At 42.8% G+C, this 26,211-nt stretch overlaps 1 protein-coding gene across 4 annotated transcripts in view; it reads right to left on the reverse strand.

Annotated features, from left to right (window-relative positions):
- The window catches only part of c38h15orf39 (chromosome 38 C15orf39 homolog), a 57,795-nt gene that overhangs the window by 12,158 nt on the left and 19,426 nt on the right, over positions 1-26,211 (reverse strand). For 2 of the 4 annotated variants that reach the window (XM_078429883.1, XM_078429886.1), the window contains exon 1: positions 282-395. The exons of 1 other annotated variant lie outside the window; for it this stretch is intronic. The gene's annotated coding sequence lies outside the window, so the exon portion shown is untranslated. Of the gene's footprint in view, positions 1-281; positions 396-12,980; positions 13,121-26,211 lie in introns of those variants that run through there. One more of the 4 variants, XM_078429884.1, reaches the window with a different exon arrangement.

The raw sequence follows: 26,211 nt of genomic DNA on the forward strand, positions 1-26,211 counted from the left end.
TAAGTTTCTCCTCCCACATAATAGATTCTAGCCAAGTTACAAAACACACAATGATATCCACCATTTATTAACAAATACTCCAGAATATGATATACAGCTTGAAACTGAATACACAGCTACTTAAATCTTGGATATGTACGATACATTTTGCATCCTTTGATCTTCCCCTACTTATAACAACCTTTAGTAAATATGTTGCTGAATTAGAATCTCTAAGCTGTTAATAGTGCATATTAAAAGTCGTCACAACAGCAGAAACAATTAAAATATGCTACACGTACCATCATTGTTCTCTACCGACATGGTCCATCATTAATTCCACAATTCAAAGTCAGATACAAACACCAGTTCATTGGAAACTAAAAGGGACACGACCTACATCCTGTGTGCAGTGCTGCTGAGGCAATAACAAGTGGAAACGCTCTGGTGCTGTGTGTTGCCTATTTGGCAAAGGAAACAGACTCGTGACAATCACTGCATAATCAGCCAATAACCAGCTGCCAAGTATGCTTTTTGAAGAGCAGCTATCAAGAGATTGCAAATATTTTAATCTACCGATCACTATTAATCTAACTACAGTGGTTCAATCGTGTACCAACAAGCAATTTACACGTGCAAGATAATGTTATATATATATATATATATATATATATCCATGACATAGCAAAGAGTATAATTTGAATGTTTTCTCCACGCATTCAATTGAGTTGAAGCGACAGGTTTTAATCTTGGAGCACTAGTAACAGTAAGATCATGTTTAACTTTCAATGCTTGCCAGGTGCACAGCTCAGAACTTAGAACATTTCAGTGCAGGAACAGGCCTTTTAGCTCAAAATGTCTGTGCAGAACATGATGCCAAGATAAACTAATTTCATTTGCCTACATATGATGCATATCCCTCTATTCCCTTTATATTCATGTTCCTATCTAAACGCTTAAGCAATGCTATTGTGTCTGCCACATTTTTTGCTGGGGCTGGTTCCCTCCCTCTTCTCCCCTCTCACATATATACACAGACGAAATTCTGTAATTACCTCAAACCTCTCCACACATAAAAGTACACAGAAAATGCTGCAATTACCACAAAACTCGGCAAAGAATGAAGTCCACTCGCTGAATTTTAACAAACAGTCACTGAAGTTATTTCAAAGTTATATTAATTTGAAAGAGGTCTACATTCACCATTTTGGTTGATGCCAATATTCATAAAGACTGCTTTCACAGAAATGAAGACACACAGTCGATTCAACACAAATGTTAATTTGGATGAAAACCCATGGGTAAATGCCAGTATTTCCCAATTTGGCACCCTGATTATTGGGATTAAATCAACTGTTCAATATAAAATGAATGAAGTGATAAAAGCAATTAAAATACCATGTTTATTATTGTTACAATTGTTTCGTTTCGTTGGGTTGCTGTTAATTACTTAAATTATTGCATTGTATGGGAGGCGCATTCCCAATCTCGTTGTACCCCTGGGTACAATGGCAATAAAGATATATTGTATTGTATTGTATTGTATTGTATTGTATTAGCACAATTCTCTCTGCATCTTCATAATTGTAATGGGGTGCCAAACTGCAAAATCTATGGGAGGGGAGGTGATGGACAAAGAAAGGAATTAACTGCCACTGATTGAAACAAACAGAAGCCACTTTGTGTTACATTTTATTATCCCTGTCATAATTTTACATGGGCACAAAATGCTGGAGTAACTCAGCAGGACAGGCAGCATCACTGGAGAGAAGGAATGGGTGACGTTTGGTGTCGAGCCCCTTCTTCAGAGTGTTGAGTCAGGGGAGAGGGAGACACAGAGACAAGGATGGGTAAAATGTGCGAAGTCAAGACATCAAAAGAGATGCAGTTCAAGGAAAATGTAGAATAGATCAATGTTAGCTCGGAGAAGGTGACAACAAATAATATATTCCTTTATTCGTCCCACACCGGGGAAAGTCAGACTGGTCAGAGAACTGGGAAGGGAGAGGGATGGAGAGAGAAAGCAAGGGTAGCCTGAAGTTAGAGAAGCCAATATTCATACATATATTTCACCTGGGCAGCTTGCAGCCCAGTGGTATGAACATCGACTTCTCCAACTTTAGATAGTTCCTCTGTCCCTCTCTCCCCCTCCTCCTTCCCAGATCTCCCTCTATCTTCCTGTCTCCACCTATATCCTTCCTTTGTCCCGCCCCCCTGACATCAGTTTGAAGAAGGGTCTCGACCCAAAACGTCACCCATTCCTTCTCTCCTGAGATGCTGCCTGACCTGCTGAGTTACTCCAGCATTTTGTGAATAAATACCTTCGATTTGTACCAGCATCAGCAGTTATTTTCTTATACTATTCATACATATACATAATTCTTACATGCCTCAACAACCCTTCAACTCGATCTTACTGGCCCGTGGTCTAACAGCACCTTCATTTTAAAATTGTTATCCTCAAATTGTGGGCTCTTAATCATCCTGCATTTTAGTTAATTTGTCTTCAGTTGCTCAAATGCTGAAATTCCACTTCCTGAACTGAAAGAGTTTTGGAACTGCAGAGGAATGACTCAGGCAAGAAATGTGTGGAAACAAGGTAAAATGCTGCAAATAGCTGAAACTGCGATGTTGTGCATGACAAAAGAAACAGATCCAAGGTGTGACTAAAAAGATATGAGCCCCATTGTTAAGTAAGTTTGATCCAGACAAGAATTGGTGCCAGAAAGTATTAAGCGTATAAGTGCAGAGGGGCATGTGGTAACACGAGGGGCTTTGTTTCAAGGGTGCTGGTGAAAGAGGTATGGGACCTCTCCCTCCCCCCCCCCCCCCCCCCCCCCCCCCCCCCCCCCGGTATAAATAAGCAGGGCTTTGGATTGGATCTTTGTGTGGAACCACGATGGATAGAGTAATGTAGTCACACTCGGGTTGCTCTCCCACACCAGCATAGTGAATAAAAAGGTATTGTTACTTTCTTAAGGTGTCTAATGTGGTTTGTTGTCTGAAAGCGCGGAATAAACATTTAACAGAACTTTTCTGCTGATATCTCCTATCTATTTTAAGAGAATCTTGAAAGCCTTGCATCACCTGCCCCAATATCTCCACTCCTGCCTAACCATCAACGTGGGATGATAAAATCCTTGTCAAACTGTTTCGCTCATAGTTCCAGCACCTGCAGTTCCGTGTGGTTCCATGTGATATGAACTTGTTCTCCTGATGAGAATGGAATTACCACAAAGACTTCCAGTAAAGAGTGGTTACCTCCAAGAGAACATTTCAAGAGGTTGCTGATGATGTGGAAGGTTAAACCTACCTAATGGTTCCACATGTCAGATGTCTCACCAAACCTTGTATTTATTTCACAAAATGCTGGAGAACTCAGCAGGTCAGGCAGCATCTCATGAGAGAAGGAATGGGCGACGTTTCGGGTCGAGACCCTTCTTCAGACTGATGTCAGGTGGGTGGGACAAAGGAAGGATATAGGTGGAGACAGGAAGATAGAGGGAGATCTTCACAGCAATGAAGCACAACAAGGAACCTCCAGACTTCAGGGCCTACCCGATTACATTGTTAGGGATTATTCAGGGGATGTAAAATAAATGTGGAACTAGCAGCCATTAATTCAAAACAAGAAGCAGTATCAGAATATCTTTTCTTTCAAAGGTACAATGTGACTTTAGTGTCACGTGTACCCAAGTATAGTAAAATTATATTTTCACATACAGTTGACAACCCTACTATGTATTAAACACGATCAGACCAAGTATTACAGCATAAGACAGTGGACCACAGAGTACGTACACATGAGGCACCAACTTATACATTGAAAGCGGGAATCAGTTAAGTAAAAGGAGAGCTTTGCAAACAGACTACTCACATGACCATGACACATTGTGTTATGAATCTGATGAATTTAAGTTATGTTGGAGTAACTCAGCAAGTCACATAGCATTTCTGAAAGACATGGATAGATGATGTTTCGGTGAGGGTCCCTTCTCTACAAACTAATTGCAGGTTGCTGATGACTAGCTTTTCCTGTTTAAGTCAGTACTAGCCAGCTCCAATAAAAGGTAATCAACTCATGCATATATTGCCAGCCTGGCTGGCTGTTTTTAATCAACCATTCTCCTTTAGTGCAGAAACAAAGGAGTGCAGATGCTGGTTTACAAAAAAGGACACAAAATGCTGGAGTACCTCAGCAGGTCAGGCAGCATCTCTGGGGAGAAAGAAAGCTGGACGAGAGGAGGAGCAGGGCAAAACAAAGCATGGCAGATTACAGGTGAACACAGGCAAGGGGCGTGCTAGGGAGATGGTCGCACAAAACTAGAGATGAAAAAACAGAAGGTACTCACCCATTACCTGCAAGCTTTATCCTTGCCTCCTCTCTGCCAGCTTTCTGTGCCCTACAAACGTCCCCTATACTTATTCTCCAGGAATGCTGCCTGAGCCGCTGAGTTACCCCAGCAACACGTGTCCATTGTCTCCTTTATTGCAGATTCTTATCACTATTGTCCTGTACTTCACAGTTCCTTTGTTTTTCATTTTCCTGTTCTTGGACACCACCTATTATTTACATCTCCTCTGGGCAAAGCAGCTGCAATTAGCAAACCTTTAACATTCAATGAGCTAACACCAACCCCACCGTGTCATCTGGATTTTCTTGTTCTCTCTCTTCCCCCCCCCCCCCCCCTCCTCATAGATATTTGCTTTATTCTCTAGCCCATGCTCATTCTTGGTTCTTGATCCTCCAAAAGGAATTTAAACTGGAGGTGGAAATTAAAGCAGCAGCACAGGTGTTGGAATATTGAGCAAAACACAAAATGCTGGAGGAACTCAATGGGTCAGGCAGCATCTGTGGAAGGAACAATGTTTACGGTTGGAACCCTTCCTAGATCATGTTTGTTTTCTGAGCTTGTCCGATTCTTCTGAAAGACTAAAACATAGGAACAAGGAACTGCAACTGCTAGTTTACACAAAGGACACAAAGTACTGGAGTAAATCAGCAGGCCAGGTAGTACAGACAGAAGGGTCTTAATCTGAATGGTCACCTATCCATGTTCTCCAGAGATGCTATCTGACCCAAAGTTACTCTTGCACTTTTTGTCCTTTTAACCGGAAAAATATTTACCGTCTCTCTTTCTTCCTCTCCCCAACTACTGCCTGACCTGTGGGGGTATTTCCAGTATTTTCTGTTGTTATTCCAGAACTCACAATGTTCTACTTTCCAGCATTATTGCCCGTTGGGTGTTACTCCAAGCCTGAGTGCAAAATGAGAGGGTGGTGGCAAAAAGATTCAACGACAACTTTCAAAAAGAAAACTTAATAAATAATTAAAAGGAGAAATCCAGCACTAGGTCACGACAAACAAATCTTTTTTGGAAGTCTAACATCTTGCCTTCCATAAACACATACTGGGGGGCCACGATATCCTGGGGAGCTATGATATCCACTGCAGTAGAGGAGCACTGGAGAGGAAAGGGCATGCCTTTGCTTCCAACCTCCGTCAGTTAAGGTAGTCTGAAGAACAGTCTCGACCCAAAACATTGCCTATTCATGTCTTCCAGAGATGCTGCCTCTCCTGCTATGCCCAGCGCTTTATGTCTTCTATGCCTCTGATGCCTGGTGCCTTTATCTCAATAGACTGGGTATAAACACACACTGCATGTGGTATCATGGGACCATGACGTCAAATATATCCAGCTATTGCAGCAAGTATATAATCTTGTGATCTCCCCAAGGAATACTTGTGCTGAATACAGGGTCTGTGCAGAACACCCTGTACTCAATACACATACTAATATTTATAGCCTACATTCATTTTGTGACTAGAAGATGGAATATCCAAACCTGGGTGGCAATATCCAAACTCACACTGTTCTATTCAACCACGATTCCTGTACTTGTTATCCCACGTTGGCACTAATCTTGGAATTAAAATAATTCTCTCCCTTCATATTCCTCAGGGCCTTGCTCTGACAACATTCTGCAACCACCCTTGACTCCTAAAGCCTCATGTGGATCCTTCATTTTAATGGCTCCACCATGAGCAGCTGTGGTTTTAACCTTTTCGTTTGTTAGTTGGAATTCCTTCTGTAAATTGCCTCAAAATCTCACTCTTCAACCAAGCTTCTGGACACATGTTCACATATCTCTTGTGTGGTTCAATATCAAAGTTCACAAGTTATAGGAGCGGGACAGGCAGCATCTCTGGAGAAGGAATGGCTGACGTTTCGGGTCAAGACCCTTGCATATTGTTTGTTTCAAACCTTCCAACCGACATGAATACATTTCCAACGTATTTTTAAATGCTTCACACTGCACATCGCGCGAAGGGTCCCGACCTGTAATGTTGCCTATCCATTCGCTCCACAGAGGCTGCCTGACCTGCTCAGTTACTTCAGCACTTTGAGCTTTTCTATTACTGCGGCAGACTTAAAACTGGAGTTCATCACTAAACAGCCACAACATTTTGGCAATGAAAATGCAAACTACCTATATAGTTATGAAGTAGCTGTAATTGAGTGCAGGAATAGAAGTGTTAAAAGTATATATATTCACCGAAGCTGTTTCAGCACTGGATAGCAAAGTTGGCTAAAAAAATGACAATTTATTATGATTGTCACTTCAATTCACAATCCAGGGTTAAGGCACATAATCTCAAACAAAACTCAACCACAGCACTGTTGGTGTTAACTTCCAAGTGTAAAGTTGAACCAAGCTGTCACCTCAGGTAGATACAAAAGAGCCACGACATTATTCAAGCAAACAGATTTATATTCATCACACATCTTCCTTTGCATGGATATATTCACAAGACTTGTCTACTGCATCTGTCTTTACTTAAAAATATCAGGTTTGAGTTTATTATGTCACTTGTACTGACGTACAGTGTAAAGCTTTGTTTTGCATGCTATCCAGATAGATCAGATATACCAAACTTAGCATTTTCTAGTTATGATAGTCACTGATCATCTATTCTTAACTTTTGCCACAAATGCTTCCTGACCTGCTGAGTGTTTCCACATTTGTTTTGATTCATCTCATTTTCAGAATCATATTGTATCCAAACTGCATACCAGCCTGACTATGACTGCAGTTCAAAAAAATATTTTCTAAGATGTAACTGCTCAAAGGCACCCCGACAACACAACTTTACATGTGCAGGAACATTCTTCAACAGGGAAATAAGATCCATCATATGCCTCCAGGAATCAATGGAAAAGACAATGGAAATCTTTCTTTATGCAAAACTGTCTGGTCTTTTTAAAAGTTTTTTTTTAAATGGCAGCGGTACTGACCTGTAACAAGCCACAAGTCAACAGTACAAGCAAATACTACAAGGTAGGATGCAAAGTGATAGAGTAACTCAGCGGGTCAGGTAGCATCTGTGGAGAACATGGATAGGTGACGTTTCACAGAGTGCTGGAGTAACTCAGCGGGTCAGGTAACATCTCTGGAGAACATGGATAGGTGACTGAAAGAGTCAATGGTTATTAACTTGGCATGATAGGATGCTTGACCATAACAAAATGGTAGAATGAATAAAAAGCCTGAACTCTGAAGAGCTGATGTTTGCAATATTGCACCTGGCAGGACACAACTCCTAAATCTTGTACACTGATAGTACATCCCTTTTGCCTGGGGAGGACATCTGGGAATGATAAGAACAATGTTTCCGCTGAGATTAGGATGTGCTTAACTGCTGACTACTTGTGGAATTGTCCAAACATGACCTTCTGTGGTATAATAAGGATCCCTACCTTTGACTAATGACTTTGTGTGAAACATTTTATGACAATAGAGTGAGGTATACAATTTGTGATTGATTTGAAGGAAATGTTGTGTTAAACATCCTGGCTGCAAATTCTGTATAAAAATGATGTGAAAATGCTGTATTTTTGAGTGGAGCAGGGGGAGTGCTGAGTATGGTTATACACCCTCTGCACTAGTCCCCCCTCCCCCTCCCCCCCAATCACATCTGACAATAATTAAACCTTTGCTTGGTTTACCTTTAACTGTTTGTGTTGTTGTCTGTTTTAAGAACCAAACTTTAACAGTGACGTTTCAGAGTGTTGGAGTAACTCAGCAGGTCTGACAGCATCTCTGGAGAACATGGATAGGTGACATTGCAAGTCAGGACCTTTCTTCAGGCTGGTTGTAGGCAGGGTGGGGTGGGGGAGGCTGGGAGAGGGGAGAGGCAGGACAAAGTGAAGCAGGTAATAAGTGAGCACAGGTGAGGGTGAAAGAGCTAATGGCTATTAACTTTGCATGATGGGATACTTGACTATTTTCTGCAAACCTGCTTCTATGCTTTTGGAGCTTCTATATTGTTGAGAGCGGGGAAATGCTAATTGCTCATGAGGATGTGTCTGGTAACTGAAACTTACAATTCGTGGAAACCACAGAAATAATAAAATGGTAGAATGAATAAAAAGGATCAGCCTGAACTCTGAATAGCTGATGTTTGCAATATTGCACCTGGCAGGATGCAACTCCTAAATCTTGTACACCAGCCTCTGAAGCCTGGGGAAGACGTCTGGGAATGATAAGAATGTTTCCGCTGAGATTAGGATGTGGTTAACTGCTGACTACTTGTGGAATTGTGCAAACATGACCTTCTGTAGTATAATAAGGATCCCTACCTTTGACTAATGACTTTGTGTGAAACATTTTATGACAGTAGAGTGACAAGTATATTGTGCAAGATACAATTTGTGATTGATTTGATGGAAATGTTGTTAAACATTCTTGCAGCAAATTCTGTATAAAAATGCTGCGAAAATGCTGCATTAGTCCCCCCAATCCCGTCTGACGATAATTAAAGCTTTGCCTGGTTTACCTTTAACTGTTTGTGCTGTTGTCTGTTTTAAGAAACAAACTTTAACAGGCGCAGGTGGTTAGAGGTTACCTAAAATTGAAGAATTACATGTTCATATTGTTGGGACTGTATGCTACCCATGCTTCTGACTACTGTATTCATAAGTATCACAGTGAGGAGGTGACTGGAGGAGACTCACTGTGATGAATGTTTCTTTTTTTTTGTGTTGGATTGTGGTTGTGTAATTGCTATTTTATTGCTCTTACTGTTGGACTGTGGGTGACGAAATCGCGTCCAAAAGACTTGTTTTTTTTTGGATGACAATAAAGGTAATTCTGATTCTGATATACCAAGTACATTTCACTGCAAGTCGTAAATTTTTTTTATTTTGTTTCTTGTGGTTAAAATGCTTTCTCAGGAAAACCTAAAATTCACAGTCTTGGTACATGGATTTTCAACCTCCCATTCTAAACTTCAACTACATACAGCCTATGTATATTTAAAACTGAAATTATTTGATAAGCTTCTCTGCAACATAATTCTATCTGAAGTATCAGTCTGAAGAAGGGTCCTGAGCCAAAACATCAACTATCCATGTTCTCTGGGGATAAGACCTGACCTCCTGAGTTACTCTGTTGTAGTTCGTGACCTATTAACAGAATAGTCAGACAACCAAAATCGTTTTTATTCACAAAATGCTGGAGTAACTCAGCAGGTCAGGCAGCATCTCGGGAGAGAAGGAATGGGTGACGTTTCGGGTCGAGACCCTTCTTCAGTCTGAAGAAGGGTCTCGACCCGAAACATCACCCATTCCTTCTCTCCCGAGATGCTGCCTGACCTGCTGAGTTACTCCAGCATTTTGTGAATAAAAACCTTCGATTTGTACCAGCATCTGCAGTTATCTTCTTAAACCAAAATCGTTTAACCTCTTTATTCTACTCACCCAGGTGGGAGAGCCTAGATACCGGAGCGTTCAGAAACGCTCAGGAAGCTAGTGTAGTCTCTCTCTCCGAAAGCTTACATTTACACACCTTTTATACCCTAAATACATGTGCCAGTATTTTTCCATCGCTGCCTTATATGGCAAGTTTACAATGTCCTATAAATCTTTATGTGTCTTTCGGGACCTCCGTGTCTGTCGTGTCCATCGTGATCTGTTCTTTCTTGGGAACAAAGGGCAGTCCATATGGCAAGATGTTCTTCTTAACACTTCAAAGCTTTGAGGCCAGTTGCTGATATCAGAGGATACGATCAGCCATAAACCACGCTTCCATGCTGACAACAGGATGCCCCAGGAATAATCCCAGCTGGAGCTTTTACACTCCTGCAATAAAACCCACATTGCTGCATTCGTAATGTTAGCCCTTACAACTCCAGCATCGTGTTTCTTTACTTCACTTAATTATGGATCTTGGGAGGAGAGAGAAGAGAAGGGACCTCACAATAATGACTTTACCCAACTTCAAGCACGTGCTACCCGAGGAGGAGCTAGGTGGTGTCTGGGATTCTTTAAGGATGTCTGCAGGTGAAGACTTGGCTCTTGTATTGACGATAAGACACAAAATGCGGTAGTAACTCAGCGGGCCAGGCAACATCTCTGGAGAGAAGGAATTGGTGACGTTTCAGGTCGAGACCCTTCTTCAGACTGAGAAATCAGGAGAGAGGGACACTAGAGATATGGAAGGGTGAGGTGTGAAAATGAGAGATCAAAGGGGATGTCGATCAAATACAACGTAGAATTAATCATTGTTAGCTGACCGGAGGGTGACAATCAGTAAAATTTAATCAGAACAAGGATAAGGAGAGACAGGGAGAGAGGGAAAGCAAGTTAGAGAAGTCATATCCATTATCGCTGGGGTGTTAGCTGCCCAAGCAAAATATATATTGACGTGTCTCTGAAGGGGTGTGTTTATATTTAAGCGGTAACGCGAATGGCAGGAGCCGGCTCGACAGAGAAATGCGGTCGGTGCAAGAGCCAGGAAAACCAACGCATCCAGTAACTGTGTACACTTCCGATAGGTGCCGCCTGACGCCAGAACTTTCAGCAATAGCAAACGTTCCAGTGTTATATATGACATTTAATAAGAGTTAAAATCTGATCATTACGAATGCATTAAAACATTGTAAGTATTTGTAACTATTTATGAAGTAAACTAGCCCAGCAATTTCTACTTTTAGTTATCCAGCATCTGCAGTGTTTGTTTGCATTTGCACTCAGTAACTGCCACGTTTAATATTGCACAGAAACATGTCATAAACTGAACTGAAGCACTGCCAAAAAACATCTCACAATGCAGAACCAGTTGGACTACTTCAGTGAAAAACTAATGAGAGCCAGACATCAGAGAGATCTATCAGAACGGGTTTATTTGTTTGGGGTGGGGGGATCGGGGAGAAAAAGGTCGGTGAGAGAAACCATACGAGGTTAAAAGGGGCCAGTGGGAATGAGGATGGTGTTCGACTCAGATCTTCCAACAGACCGCTTATTTCTCCAGATCCCAGCATTTGACGTCTCTTGTATCTCTAGCCCCCTAACGGGAGAGGACCCCCACAATGCGGAGGGAAGGAATGAAGAGACAGGCTGTGGGAGTGGAAGTTGACCTTTAAATAAGAGATATGAGAAAGGCAAAGAATTGGGGAAGAAAGAGTGAATAAAATAACCAGTCTGAAAAAAGGGCCTCGACCCGAAATGTCACCCATTCCTTCTCTCCAGAGATGCTGCCTGTCCCGCTGAGTTACTCCAGTATTTTGTGTCTATCTTCGTGAATAAAACAACACTCCTTATAGCGAGAATAAGAATGAATACAACACAATTCTACAGACTTGCAAACCGATAACAGCAGTCAGAGAATCAAAAGGAACAACATTCTGTAAAGATCTACACAAACAATGAAGTATAACAATACTTGCAATCCAATAACAACATTCACAGAATTAAGGATATTAGCTTTCGACAAAGACCTACAATCCTATAACAGCAATGAAACAACCAAGTATAATAATATTCTATAAATGCAATCAGGGAATTAAGGGTAGTTATATTCTAGAAAGACCTACAATCGTGTAACAATGAAACAACCAAGTATAATAATATTCTATAAATGCAATCAGGGAATTAAGGGTAGTTATATTCTAGAAAGACCTACAATCCTGTAACTATGAAACAACCAAGTATTAAGACAGTAATCAGAGAATTAAGGGTAATAAAATTCGACAAAGACCCACAATCCTATAACAACAATGAAAGAAGTATAAGAATATTCTTTAACAGTAATTAACAGTAACGGTAATCAAGAGAATCAAGGGTGATGATATTCTGCAAAGACCTACAATCCAACAGGAATGAAACAATCAAGTATGATAACAGTAATCGGAGAATTAAGGATGATAATATTCTACAAAGACCTATAATCCTACAACAGAAATGAAATAATCAGTGTGATAATATTCTACAACAGTAATCGGAGCATTAAGGGTAATAATATTCTAGAGACCTATAATCCTACAACAGAAATGAAATAATCAGTGTGATAATATTCTACAACAGTAATCGGAGCATTAAGGGTAATAATATTCTAGAGACCTATAATCCTACAACAGAAATGAAATAATCAAGTGTGATAATATTCTATAACTACAATCCTTCTAGAACTACAATCCTGTACCAATAAAGTATAATATTCCAGAGCAGTAACCAGAGAATCAAGTGGAGCACAATTCTGCAAAGACTTGTAGTCTTATAAAAGGGCATGGAGAGAATCAATCATCAAAGGTAGTAATAAGATTCTGCAAAGACTTGCACCAGTGATACAAGAGCAACGAGAGAATCAAAGGTAGTAATAAGATTCTGCAAAGACTTGCACCAGTGATACAAGAGCAACGAGAGAATCAAAGGTAGTAATAAGATTCTGCAAAGCGTGGCAGTGATATAAGAGCAATGCAATGGGACGGGGCAGTTGGTGCTGCTGGAGTGAGCGCCTGCGGTGAGAGGAGTGCACGGTGTGCGGTGCAGAGTAGAGCAGAGCAGAGCGGCCGGGGAGAGGAGGCACAGACAAGACAGTGAGTGCCGGCGGACTCCTGGCAAGAGTTGGAGCCCAAGTTACCGGCGACGTTCAGGGTTCGCGGCCCGGCTTCCCCCCCAACCCACAGTGAGGGGGGGGGGGGGGGGGGGGTGAAGTCTCACCACAACTCGCTGCTCCCGAGACACATCCTCCTCCTCCTCCTCCTCTTTCCCACGATGAACGCCGCCGAGCTCCCTGCGCCGTTGTTGTCGGTTTGTTTTGTGAATGGCAAGCGGCGATGTGGCGCGAAGGGCCGGGCCGGGCCGCACCTGGGCGCCGCGCGCGGTCACGTGCTGAGGTGGCAGTTGGAGAGAGGCGGGGCACGCCGGAGGGGCGGGGCTCATTGGAAAGGGCCAATGGTGGGCGGGGTAGCGCAGAGGGACGTGGCTCCCACCGGGGGACGTGGCTCTGGTGGGAGGGGGCGTGGCTCCGTGGAAAGAACCAATGGTGGGCGAAGTAGCGAAGAGGGGCGTGGCTCCCACTGGGAGGACCTGGCTATGGGGCGAGGCTCTGTGCACAGGACCAATGGTGGGAGGGGTGTTGCGGGGGCGTTGCTCTCACTTGGGGGGGCGTGGCTCTTCCGGGGCGGGGCTCTGTGGAAAGGACCAATGGTGAGATGGGTGTTGTGGGGGCGTGGTTCTCACTGGAGGGGCGTGGCTCACTGGGGGCGTGGCTCTCACTGGGGGCGTGCTCTGAAGGGGCGGGGCACCATTAAATAAACCCCAGGGTAAGGTGTGAAAATGACAGATCAAAGCTGGCAATGCTCAAAGGCACTGTAGAATGGTCCATTACCTTTCCACACAAAGAGCTGGAGTAACTCGGGTGTGTCAGACAGCATTTCTGGAGGAAAGGACTCATTCTCACCCAGCAAACATCCAACAACGAATGGCCTGTGTAGGAAGGAACTGCAGATGCTGGTTTGTCACTGAGGACAGACACTAAATGCCGGAGTATCTCAGCGGGACAGGCAGCATCTCCAGAGAGAAGGAATGGGTGACGTTTTGCGATCGAGACCCTTCTTCAGACTCGCAATGACCTGTCCTTTTTCATCGTTGCCTTTTTGCAAATCTTTCATTCATTTGTTCCTGATCAGTGCGGGTGTCAGAGGTTACGGCGAGAAAGCAGGAAAATGGGGTTAGGAGGGTGAAATAGATCAGCCATGATTGAATGGCGGAGTAGACTTGATGGGCCAAATGGCCTAGTTCTACCCCTATCCCTTATGACCTTGTATCTCACTACATCACTGTCTATATCTCTTGTTTTCCCATTCCCCTGGCTCTCAGTCTGCAGAAGAGTCTCGACCTGAAACATCACCCATTCCTTCTCTCCACAGATGCTGCCTGTCCCCGCTGAGTTACCCCAGCTTTTTGTGTCTATCTTCAGTTTAAACCAGCATCTGCAGTTCCTTTGAAGTTTGACACAAAATGCTGGAGTAACTTTTGTTGTTGTTTATTTTGTTTTTTAATTGATGTATTTTAACATGTACAAAATAAAATGATAGATATAGATATATGTTCTCAGAATATGCTTATGTCCTTGCAAGATAGCATGTGACCTTTCAGATTAACAATTACCTACTTGTGTGCTATTGTATCTGTCTGGTTATATGACAAACTTTGGTTTAAAATGGTTATCTCATTAAGGTGACCGCTGTATGTATTGATAGCCGCACTAAATAAAAATGCAGAAGGCAGCACTTCAAACTTACGATCTCGCTGAAAAGGTTCAAAGAACTGTGGTGGTTGGTGGTTGATTTTAGACTTTGGGCATTTTTAAAATCTGTTCACTAACTTGTTTGCTCAGCAGAACACAGCCAAAATGTAGGTAAACACCAAAACAATTTTTTCTCTAAACAATCTTGGGAATCCCATTCAAATATTAACATACTTCTGGGGAACATTGTGTTTATTTGAATTATATCAGCTATGTACCAAAACCACTATTGAGTCTATGATTAGGATGAAGCAATAATGGTGCATAAAGAACATAATTGCAGAAGAACCAAGTCAACGTAATTACAGAAGAACCAAGTCCACCAAGCACGAGGCTGCAACGGATCGTTCGATAAGCTGAGAAAGTTGTTGGCTGCAACCTTCCCACCCATTGATGAACTGTTCACTGCAAGGGCCAGGAAGCGAGCGGGCAAGATCATCTCTGACCCTTCTCACCCTGGCCACAAAATCTTTGAAGCACTTACATCTGGAAGGCGACTCTGGACTGTCAAAGCAGCCACAGCCAGACATAAAAACAGCTTTTTTTCCACAAGTAGTAATTCTACTCAATAACCAAAGTCTGTAGTCTCTTTTTTGCTCTGGTTTATTTTCACCCACATATTTAGACTGTAATGTTGTATCCTTATTGTTTTGATGTGTTTATGCTTTATTCTTAATTGTTAACTGTATCTTTGTGTTGTCATTTGTGAGCGGAGCACCAAGGCACATTCCTTGTATATGCACATACTTGGCCAGTAAACTTATTCAAGAATCATGATTCAACTTTCTTAACCGACCATTGGGAATTTAATGTGTAGGATGGAACTGCAGATGCTGGTTTAAATTGAAGATATTCACAAAATGCTGGAGTAACTCAGTGGGACAGGCAGCATTTCTGGAGAGAAAATTGTTTTGGGTCACATTTCGGGCCGAGACCCTTCCTCAGACTGGTCAGGGGAAAGGAGAACTTGTTTTGTGTCTATCGTTGGGAATCTAATATTGATGTTTGAATGGCCTTGAGTGAAATAAGTGAGACCATAACAACAAGCTCTCACTCAACATCAACACGACTAAAGAACTGATCGTTAACTTCACAAGGAGAAATCGGATGTAATGTACCAGTTTTTATTGGTGTAGGGAAAAAAACCCTGCAGATGCTGGTTTAAATTGAAGGTAGACACAAAATGCTGGAGTAACTCAGCTGGTCAGGCAGCATCTCGGGAGAGAAGGAATGGGTGACGTTTCGGGTCGAGACTCTTCTTCAGTCTGATTAAAAGTATTGTAATTGAATACTAATACTTTCCACATTCAAAATTTTAAGGTACAAGTAGGGAAAGCATATTTTTTAACAATTGGCTTACTTTTTACATTTGAAGATACAAAGTGCTGGAGTAACTCAGTGGGTCATGCAGTATCTTTGGACAACGTGGATAGGTGATGTTTTGGTCAGGCCCTTTTAGTGGATTGAAAGTCATAAAGGTCAGTTGCAACATCTCACAGTACTTTGCCAATTGTCTTTCAAACAATACTTCAACACCCATGGCTTTACAAGTGTAAAGAAACCTGGCAACACAGCCAGACAGTATTTTCAATGAACAATGGGTGGATAAGATAGTGTAAGAAAATAACTGCAGATGCTGGTACAAATCAAAGGTATTGATTCACAAAATGCTGGAGTAACTCAGCAGGTCAGGCAGCGTCTCAGGAGAGAAGGAATGGGTGATGTTTCGGGTCGAGACCCTTCTTCAGAAGCTATGAGGCACATTTCATGATGACATGGAGACATCATGAAACTTCAAAAACTAATGTATGTCTCATCAGCTCTTGGTTCATTATGACTCCCTTGTGCTTTCCCCTCAATGATAGCAGGATGTACATGTATGTAGGGATGCAGCACACTGGCACACTGGTTTAATACAGGATCCAATTTAAGAGAAATATAGTGCAGTGGGCTGAGTAAAATGCAAAGCATTAAGTTCACAAGGACCTCTCCAAGTTCTCATAGCATCCTGTTTAACAACTCTTTATTATTGTGGAATCTGGCTGACTTCAGCAAAGCCAAGATTTATTGTCTACGAGAAGATAGTGTGATCAGCCTTTTGAATTTCTCCAGTTCCTCTGGTGAAGTTACTCCCACAGTGCTGTTAGGTAATGAGTTCCAGGATGTAAAGCCAGAGATGAAGGGCTGGATATTTTTCCAGGTCAGGATGGTGTGTGACCTGGAGGTGAATCCTGCAAGTAGTGATGCTTCTAATCAACTACTGCCTTTGTCCTCCATGATGGTCGAGGTTGCAGATTTGGAAGATGCTGTTGGAGTAATCTAGGTGAACATTGCAAGGCATTTTGTAATCATATATCGTTCTCATTGTGCCAGGAGTGGAGAGAATGAGTTTTGAGTGGTTGGCGAGGTGCCCATGAAGCGAACTGCTTGGAAATAGACACAAAAAGCTGGAGTAACTCAGTGGGTCAGACAGTATAAGAAAATAACCGGATGCTGGTACAAATCGAAGGTATTTATTCACAAAATGCTGGAGTAACTCAGCAGGTCAGGCAGCATCTCGGGGAGAGAAGGAATGGGCAACGTTTCGGGTCGAGACCCTTCTTCAGACTGATGTCAGGGGGGCGGGACAAAGGAAGGATATAGGTGGAGACAGGAAGATAGAGGGAGATCTGGGAAGGGGGAGGGGAAGAGAGGGACAGAGGAACTATCTAAAGTTGGAGAAGTCGATGTTCATACCACTGGGCTGCAAGCTGCCCAGGCGAAAAATTAGGTGCTGTTCCTCCAATTTCCGGTGAGCCTCACTATGGCACTGGAGGAGGCCCATGACAGAAAGGTCAGACTGGGAATGGGAGGGGGAGTTAAAGTGCTCGGCCACCGGGAGATCAGATGGGTTAACGCGGACCGAGCGCAGGTGTTGAGCGAAGCGATCGCCGAGCCTGCGTTTGGTTTCGCCGATGTAAATAAGTTGACATCTGGAGCAGCGGATACAATAGATGAGGTTGGAAGAGGTGGGTCAGACAGCATCTCTTGAGAAAAGGAATACGTGACGTTTCAGGTTGAGACATTTCTTCAGACTGAAAGTCAGGGGAAAATGAAAAATATGGACAAATGAAATTTTAAAAATGCAAAAAAGTAATAAAGATAAATAAACAGGCCATCGTTAGCTGTGGGCTAGGTGAAAACGAGTTATACAGATAATGAAACTCACCAGGACGACAGTGAAAGTATAGCATAACTAGGGTGGGGGAGGGACAGAGCGAGAGAGAGAGAAGATGCAAGGGTTGCTTGAAGTTAGAATGGTGTTGAGCTTGTTACTTGTCTGTGCTGCAACACACCCATGCATATGCAATGTACTCCATCACACCTGATTTGTGCATGGTGGAAACTTTTATATCAAAAAATACTTTATTCAAGTAATAAATATTTACAAAACATCTTCTTTTCAAAAACCCCATCCAACATTTCCGGACGTTACACATTCAATGCAGATATTCATTTCCAAATTTACACAGAATCCCTTATTTGGAGGGGCGTCGCCACCACACCCTGCACCCCATGTCCAGCAGCGGAAGGACCTTAGACTGTGGTCCTCCCCCACAGATCCTTGGCGTTGGCTGCACCAAGCTTCAGTGCGTCCCTCAGCACGTACTCCTGCAGTCTGCAGCGGGCCAGTCGGCAACATTCCCCGACAGACAGCTCGCTCCGCTGGGAGGTCAACAAAGCTCGGGCTGACCAAAGAACGTCTTTCACCGAGTTGGTGGAAATACCTTGGTGTAACAGGTAGTGTAAGAAAATAACTGCAGATGCCGGTACAAATCGAAGGTATTTATTCACAAAATGCTGGAGTAACTCAGCAGGTCAGGCAGCATCTCAGGAGAGAAGGAATGGGTGACGTTTCGGGTCGAGACCTTTCTTCAGACTGGAGATGATTCACTTCTTGGAGGATATCCAGCCTCTGACTTCCTGTTGCAGCCATAGCATTTATGTGCTGATGCCCAAGATATTGATGATGGTGAACTTGATGAAGGTAGTGCCATTGAATGTCAAGGATAGGTGGTAAGACTGTCTTGCTGAAGATGGTCATTGCTTGGGATTCTGTGCCACAAAACTACAAAGAACATCCAAATATAGATCCATTCCCGTTTGCTCTGTGCAATTGGCTGTCATGTTTATTTATCATTACAGCAATTGTTAATATTAAAAAAAATAGTTATTGACTAGCTTTAAAGAACTTTGAGATGTTCAGAGGATATGAATGATGCTAAAAGAATGTAAATCCTTTAATGCAACTGGGTTTGCTTAATCTTAAATAGAACAATATCACTTTTTAATAGGTTCAGTATCTATTATGTTTTATGCATACTGGAGATGGAGTGATAGAGTGATACAGTGTTAAAACAGGCCCTTTGGCCCAATTTGCCCACACTGGCCAACATATCCCAGCTACACTAGTCCCACTTGCCTGCGCTTGGTCCATATCCCTCCAAACCTATCCTATCCATGTACCTCTCTAACTGTCTCTTAAACGATGGGAAGGTCCCGGCCTGAACTAGCTCCTCTGGCAGGTTGTTCCATACACCCACCACCCTTTGTGTGAAAAGGATACCCCTCGGATTCCTATTAAATCATTTTCCCCGTCACCTTGAACCTATGTCCTCTGGTCCTTGATTCCCCTACTCTAGGCAAGAGACTTTGCATCTACCCGATCTATTCCTCTCATGATTTTGTACACCTCTATAAGATCCCCCCTCATCCTTCTGCGCTCCATGGAATAGAGACCCTGCCTACTCAACCTCTCCCTATAGCTCACACCCTCTAGTCCTGGCAACATCCTTGTAAATCTTTTCTGAACCCTTTCAAGCTTGACAATATGTTTCCTATAACATGGTGCCCAGAACTGAAGACGATATTCTAAATGCTGTCTCACCAACATCTTATACAACTGCAATATGACCTCCCAAATTCTATACTCAATACTCTGACTGATGAAGGCCAAAATGCCAAACGATGCCGACATAGAAATGGAACTTCATCCCTGGTATGGATTTTCTGTTCTGTATTGTCAAGAACAGAAAGAAAGATTATCCTTGAATTTGTGCTACTGCATTGGAACATTGCATAATGCTATCCAAAATTGTTGATATGAATAGAAGTCAAAATTCCATCCAAATTAAAATGAAAAGATATGGGTACTGATTATGTTCGGCTCCAATTAGATTGTAACAAGGACATAACTTACAGAAAGACAAAATATTTAGGCTACCAAAACATGGAACATGAATAATTCCTTATCAAGATGTTTATATAACTTGGATGGAAAACCTTGTGTTGTTATGGCAAATTATCAAGGAACAAGGGAGAACATTGTGTGAAAAGAGTTGCAGCAGACATTGATACTCGGAAAGCATATGATTAGCTTTTGGAAACAATGGACTGTTGAAAAGCAACTGAATCTTGAGGATGATTAGAAAAAGGTGTGAAAGTAGAAAGCAGAATTAACATCTGAGGTTGTGGTCCGGCCATTTTGTAAGCTGGTTGAATTAATGTAATCGTGCAGCTGTAAAAGCTGAAGAAGATGGAGGATAGTTAGGTCGAGCATGGGAAGCAAGCCAGAGGCAGGACTAAATTAATTGGCAGAAGTGCTGCTTTTGGCAGAGGTATGTGTGAGCAAAAGACCAAAACCAGGTAAGATTAACTTGCAACCACTTACATATTAAAGATGAATCAAAATCTGTTTTTCAGTTCCAACTAATAGGAAATTGGATATTCACGAGATTGACATATCTGATATAATTCATTGTTGTTTGTATGCAGATGGCATTGCCTTTGAACCAAAGGTATCAGTACTTCATTAGCAAATGACTTTCTTCATTTAAATCACAAGCAGAAAAAAAAAATCCAGGTGAAGATAGACACAAAATGCTGGAGTAACTCAGCAGGACAGGCAGCATCTCTGGATAGAAGGAATGGGTGGCGTTTCAGGTTGAGACCGACACAAGTTTAATTTGCAAGGATAATTTAAACCATATTGAAACCAGTCATCAGTACCATTGATGACACTAAATTAATACATGTGCATGTTAACTGACCCTCATTGAAACCTCCACAGTGAGATCAGTTAGACATCTCATATGTCAACATATATTGTAAAAGGCAAATCCTTGCTCTTCATTGCAGAGTTTGTCTGGTCATTTAATATTCTGCTGTTTCTGTATCCAGAGAGCTATCCGTCAACACGGCAACAAAATAATCATACTTTGTGTGCCAATGAAGATGTTAATAATAAGTACAGCAAATTCCGACATCTTGAAATCTCTAGTCTTCTCCTAGTTCCAATAATCTTTTATCAGTTTTGGGGAAGATGGATGATAATCTAGTAAAATGTGTGTAATTTATAATAACATAACTTCCTTCTATTTCTATTGTTACTTTTACTTGCTCACATGAACCTGTTGCTAGACACAAAATGCTGGAGTAACTAAGTGGGTCAGGCAGCATCTCAGGAGAGAAGGAATGGGTGACGTTTAGGGTCGAGACACTTCTTCAGACAGATGTCTGGGGAGGGTCAAAGATAGGATGTAGTTGGAGACAGGAAGACAGTGGGAGAACTGGGAAGGGGAGGGGAAAGAAAGGGACAGAGGAACTATCTGAAGTTAGAGAAGTCAATGTTCATACCGCTGGGGTGTAAACTGCCCAAGTGAAACATGAGATGCTGTTTCTCCAATTTGCAGTGGGCCTCACTATGACAATGGAGGAGGCCCATGACAGAAAGGTGAGATTGGGAGTGGGAGGAGGAGTTGAAGTGCTGAGCCACCGGGAGATCAGGTTGGTTAAGGCCGACTGAGCGAAGGTGTTGAGCGAAACGATCGCCGAGCCTGTGTTTGGTCTCGCTGATGTAGAGAAGTTGACATCTGGAATAGCAGATACAATAGAGGAGGTTGGAGGAGGTGCAGGTGAACCTCTCTGCCTAACCTGGAAAGACTATTTGGGTCCTTGAATGGAGTCGAGGGGGGAAGGAAAGGGACAAGTGTTGCATCTCCTGCTTCTATGAATCTGTTGCTGGGTGCTGGGACTTTTCTGAAAGGATCAAATTACAATAATTGTCAGGCATTTTGCTCTCCAATTATATGATGATTGAGATTTGTGCGGTCGTACAACAATTTGTTTTGTTTTGACTGGGTTTATCCCCAACCAACATCACTAAAATAATTGCTTCTTAAAGGAGATTACATTGCTGAAGTTGTCGTGGTTTTCTTCAGCTTCGAAATTAAGACAGGCGACACGGAGAATTCTTCAAGAAGTTAAAAGCCTTTATTTGCAAACAACGGCTATAACAATCAGGAAATCAACCGCCTGACTGCCCACTTAGTACACCGGACAGCCTGTTTTTATAGAATTCTTCCAAACTTATCTTCTTTACCTTATCTCACATCCACATTCCTATTCTATAATAATTCATTTCTTTGTAGTCCTCCTGTCTGGTCTGCCACCATTATCTTAATACTCTTTATCTCTTCACATTCCGCCACCCTTGTTTTCTATTCTAGACCATCCATCCTCCCAAGACACATGTCTCCTCTTCTCTTGCCACCATTATCTTTCATCCAAATATGACAAGGCAAAGATCTAATGGTGCACAAGAAATGCCCAAGTCAAAGGTTATCAAAGTAGGAATGCCTAAGAGAACATATCGAAGGAAGGAATGCCTAAATAGTTACCATTAAGTCTAAGGACCAAATATGGAATGGGATCTAAGTCTAAGGACCAAATATGGAATGGGATCTAAGGACTGCTGAGGAATGCCAGGACTGCTAACTGAGGAATGCCTAAGAGTACACATGCTACACAGTTAGTATAAGAAAATAACTGCAGATGCTGGTACAAATCGAAGGTATTTATTCACAAAATGCTGGAGTAACTCAGCAGGTCAGGCAGCATCTCAGGAGAGAAGGAATGGGTGACGTTTCGGGTCGAGACCCTTCTTCAGACTGATGTCAGAGGGGCGGGGCAAAGGAAGGATATAGGTGGAGACAGGAAGATAGAGGGAGATCTGGGAAGGAGGAGGGGAAGGGAGGGACAGAGGAACTATCTAAAGTTGGAGAAGTTGATGTTCATACCACTGGGCTGCAAGCTGCCCAGGCGAAATATGAGGTGCTGTTCCTCCAATTTCCGGTGGGCCTCACTATGGCACTGGATGAGGCCCATGACAGAAAGGTCAGACTGGGAATGGGAGGGGGAGTTGAAGTGCTCGGCCACCGGGAGATCAGTTTGGCCAACACGGACCGAGCGCAGGTGTTGAGCGAAGCGATCGCCGAGCCTGCACTTGGTTTCGCCGATGTAAATAAGTTGACATCTAGAGCAGCGCTTGAATGTCTGAATAGTTACAATGTGTTTGTTCGTGCAATCTACAAAATATATACTCCCATAAAGTCAGCTGCTATGTTTCCTGCAGTCATTTTATCATTTAGCTTTAATTTCAATCCGTATGGTTCATGTCTATGTTTTGAGATGATATCATTTGGTTTATTTGACAGTCAGATATGCCGTGGAAAAGATCAGACCGTTCTTAGAGATATGTTTCTTGTTTTTAATTTAACAGCTGCAGTTGCATCAGTGTTTGGTTAAAGTTTCTGTTGGTTGTGAGTGTAAGGACCAGTCTTATCAAGGTAGTGCGAGTCTGAAGAAGGATCCTGACCCGAAACGTCACCTGTCAATTTCCTGACCTGCTGAGTTCTTTCAGCTCTTTTGTTTTGCTCATTGTTCCTGTCTCTTTCCTTCTTTAGGAAAATGGGATTAGGAGGCAGAGATCAGCCATGATTGAATGACGGAGTGGACTCGATGAGCCACATGGCCTAATTCTACTCCGATAACTTGTGAATTAAGCCCTATCTGTAATGTTTCGACAAGTTCCCTCACTACATCGAAATGACACTATATTTGAAAGGGCCTGTTTCCACGCTGTATCGCTAAACTAAAATACTTAATACTAGAAGGATATACCAATGATTTGCAGACGGAAGTGTTGTCTATTGAGGACAGAGGCTGAGAAGTGCATTCTGTATCTTTTCTCTGTATCTTCTAGTTCATCCTCATTGTACGTCAAACTTTTCCGTCAGGATAGTTTGTCTGTTTGTTTCTATGTTAATTGTTTTTGTAAAGCGCTTTGAGCATGTGATAAGGCGCTATATAAAATAAATGAATTATTATTATTATTATTGTCTTCTAACATTTACACCGGTTTCTACTAGTTGAAATTATTTCTGTGTGCTGGTTTGCAACCACATTGATAAAGGCCACATTGATAAAGGCATGATCCAACCAAGTCAATGTGGGCCTTATCACAATCTCGATAAGGTTACTGTGGACCCCATGATTCCCATTTATCAGTTTGCGGAACAGGAGGGTCATACACTTAAGGAAGTCAAAGTCAGTATTGTTTCTCCTGATAATGTCAAGCTGATGAGCAAACTGTACTGGTCAGAAGCTTATCTTAATTACCAACAAGCACTTTGAATGTAGGACAATGTCTGCTGCTGTGTTTAAAAAACCTTTGGAACTTGATAATGAGTCAGCAATAAGCTGTTTGCACCTGAATAGTGAATATCCATCACAAAAGAATTTAAATCTATGCAAAGCGTTTGGCCCAAATCGTGTACCTGGCCAAGTGCTAAAGAACAGTGCAGACTAACTGGCTGGAGTATTCAAGGACATCTTCAACCTCTCACTTCTGCGGTCTGAGGTTCTCAAGAAGGTGTGTATTTTACTGATATTCTTGAATAAAGTATTTTTTGATTAAAAAAAAAGGACATGGTGTCATGCCTCGATGACCAGTGTCTGGTAGCACTTAGATCCACCGTCATGAGATGCATCGAGGTTGGTAATGGCACATAACAACTCTTGCCTCAGAAATGATCTAGATTCCTTTAGTCTATTGCCATAACAGATTAACAGCTGATGCGATTTCACTACAATACAATACAATATCTTTTATTGTCATTGTACAAGTACAATGAGATTGAGAATGTCTCTTCCATATTGATGCTATCAAATATATAAATAAAACACGGCGAAAATTAAAACAACAAAAGGGTGGGGGGGGGAAAGAAAAATAAGGGGGAACAGGGTCTCCCCTTTGCACTGAACTATCCGGATAACAGAAACACATACGTCAGGTTACTGTTCATCGACTAAAACTTGGCATTCAACAGAATCATCCCTTCCAAACTTATCACAAGCTCTAAGACCTGGGCCTCTGTACGTCCCTTTGTAACTTGATGCTTGAGTTCCTCATCGGCAGACCTCAATCAGTATAGAGTGGTACCAACTCCTCACTGACCATCAACACAGGTACACCATAGGGCTGAGTGCTTAGGCCCTCCGCTTTTCTCTTTACAAACATGATCCGTGCAGCTAAGTAGTGCGTGGGGAGTGTACCGACAAGCAGCAGCCAAGCCCACCAGCGGACGAGGCTCGCCCGTTGCGGACCGACTAGGGAGGAACCGCCAACAGCCCGTCTCGCCCATCGCAGACTCCCAACTCTGTCCCGAGCCACCGGTGTCGACGGGACCGCGAGCGAGGAGGGATCCGAGAGCAATGTGGATTTGTCGAGAGCTAAGTGGATCGTCGAGAGCGCGGTGGACCACCAAGAGCAAGGAGGGGGGACCTTGTGTCGCCACAAGCTATCTGGCGGGAGGCCGCTGAGAACAAAGGGGGGACCTGGCAGAGGAGGCTACCGAAAAGGAAGGGGGGCCTGGCAGGGGGCCGATTGTGGTCACGTGCTGTGGCAGGCCTAGTTCGCCGCTGCGAGCAGAAGATACAAATGATGAACTTTTTGTAACTTTGTCGGTGCCAGATAAGTAGCGACTCTTGTGTACCACCCACGTGACAATAGACAATAGACAATAGACAATAGACAATAGGTGCAGGAGTAGGCCATTCAGCCCTTCGAGCCAGCACCGCCATTCAATGCGATCATGGCTGATCACTCTCAATCAGTACCCCGTTCCTGCCTTCTCCCCATACCTCCTTAAGAGCTCTATCCAGCTCTCTCTTGAAAGCATCCAATGAACTGGCCTCCACTGCCTTCTGAGGCAGAGAATTCCACACCTTCACCACTCTCTGACTGAAAAAGTTCTTCCTCATCTCCGTTCTAAATGGCCTACCCCTTATTCTTAAACTGTGGCCCCTTGTTCTGGACTCCCCCAACATTAGGAACATGTTTCCTGCCTCTAATGTGTCCAATCCCCTAATTATCTTATATGTTTCAATAAGATCCCCCCTCATCCTTCTAAATTCCAGTGTATACAAGCCCAATCGCTCCAGCCTTTCAACATACGACAGTCCCGCCATTCCGGGAATTAACCTAGTAAACCTACGCTGCACGCCCTCCATAGCAAGAATATCCTTCCTCAAATTTGGAGACCAAAACTGCACACAGTATTCCAGATGCGGTCTCACCAGGGCCCGGTACAACTGTAGAAGGACCTCTTTGCTCCGTGCAGTCAGTCTGCTGTATGATTCCACCAGGTTGTATGCAAAACAACGCATTTCACCGTAGGCAGGTACATGAGACCATAATGTATCATGGAATCAATGAATCAGCCTCGCCAAAGCCCATGGAGACAATGTCTACCACTCTGC

The sequence above is a fragment of the Rhinoraja longicauda genome, chromosome 38 (assembly GCF_053455715.1).
Source record: "Rhinoraja longicauda isolate Sanriku21f chromosome 38, sRhiLon1.1, whole genome shotgun sequence".
NCBI lineage: Eukaryota > Metazoa > Chordata > Chondrichthyes > Rajiformes > Arhynchobatidae > Rhinoraja > Rhinoraja longicauda.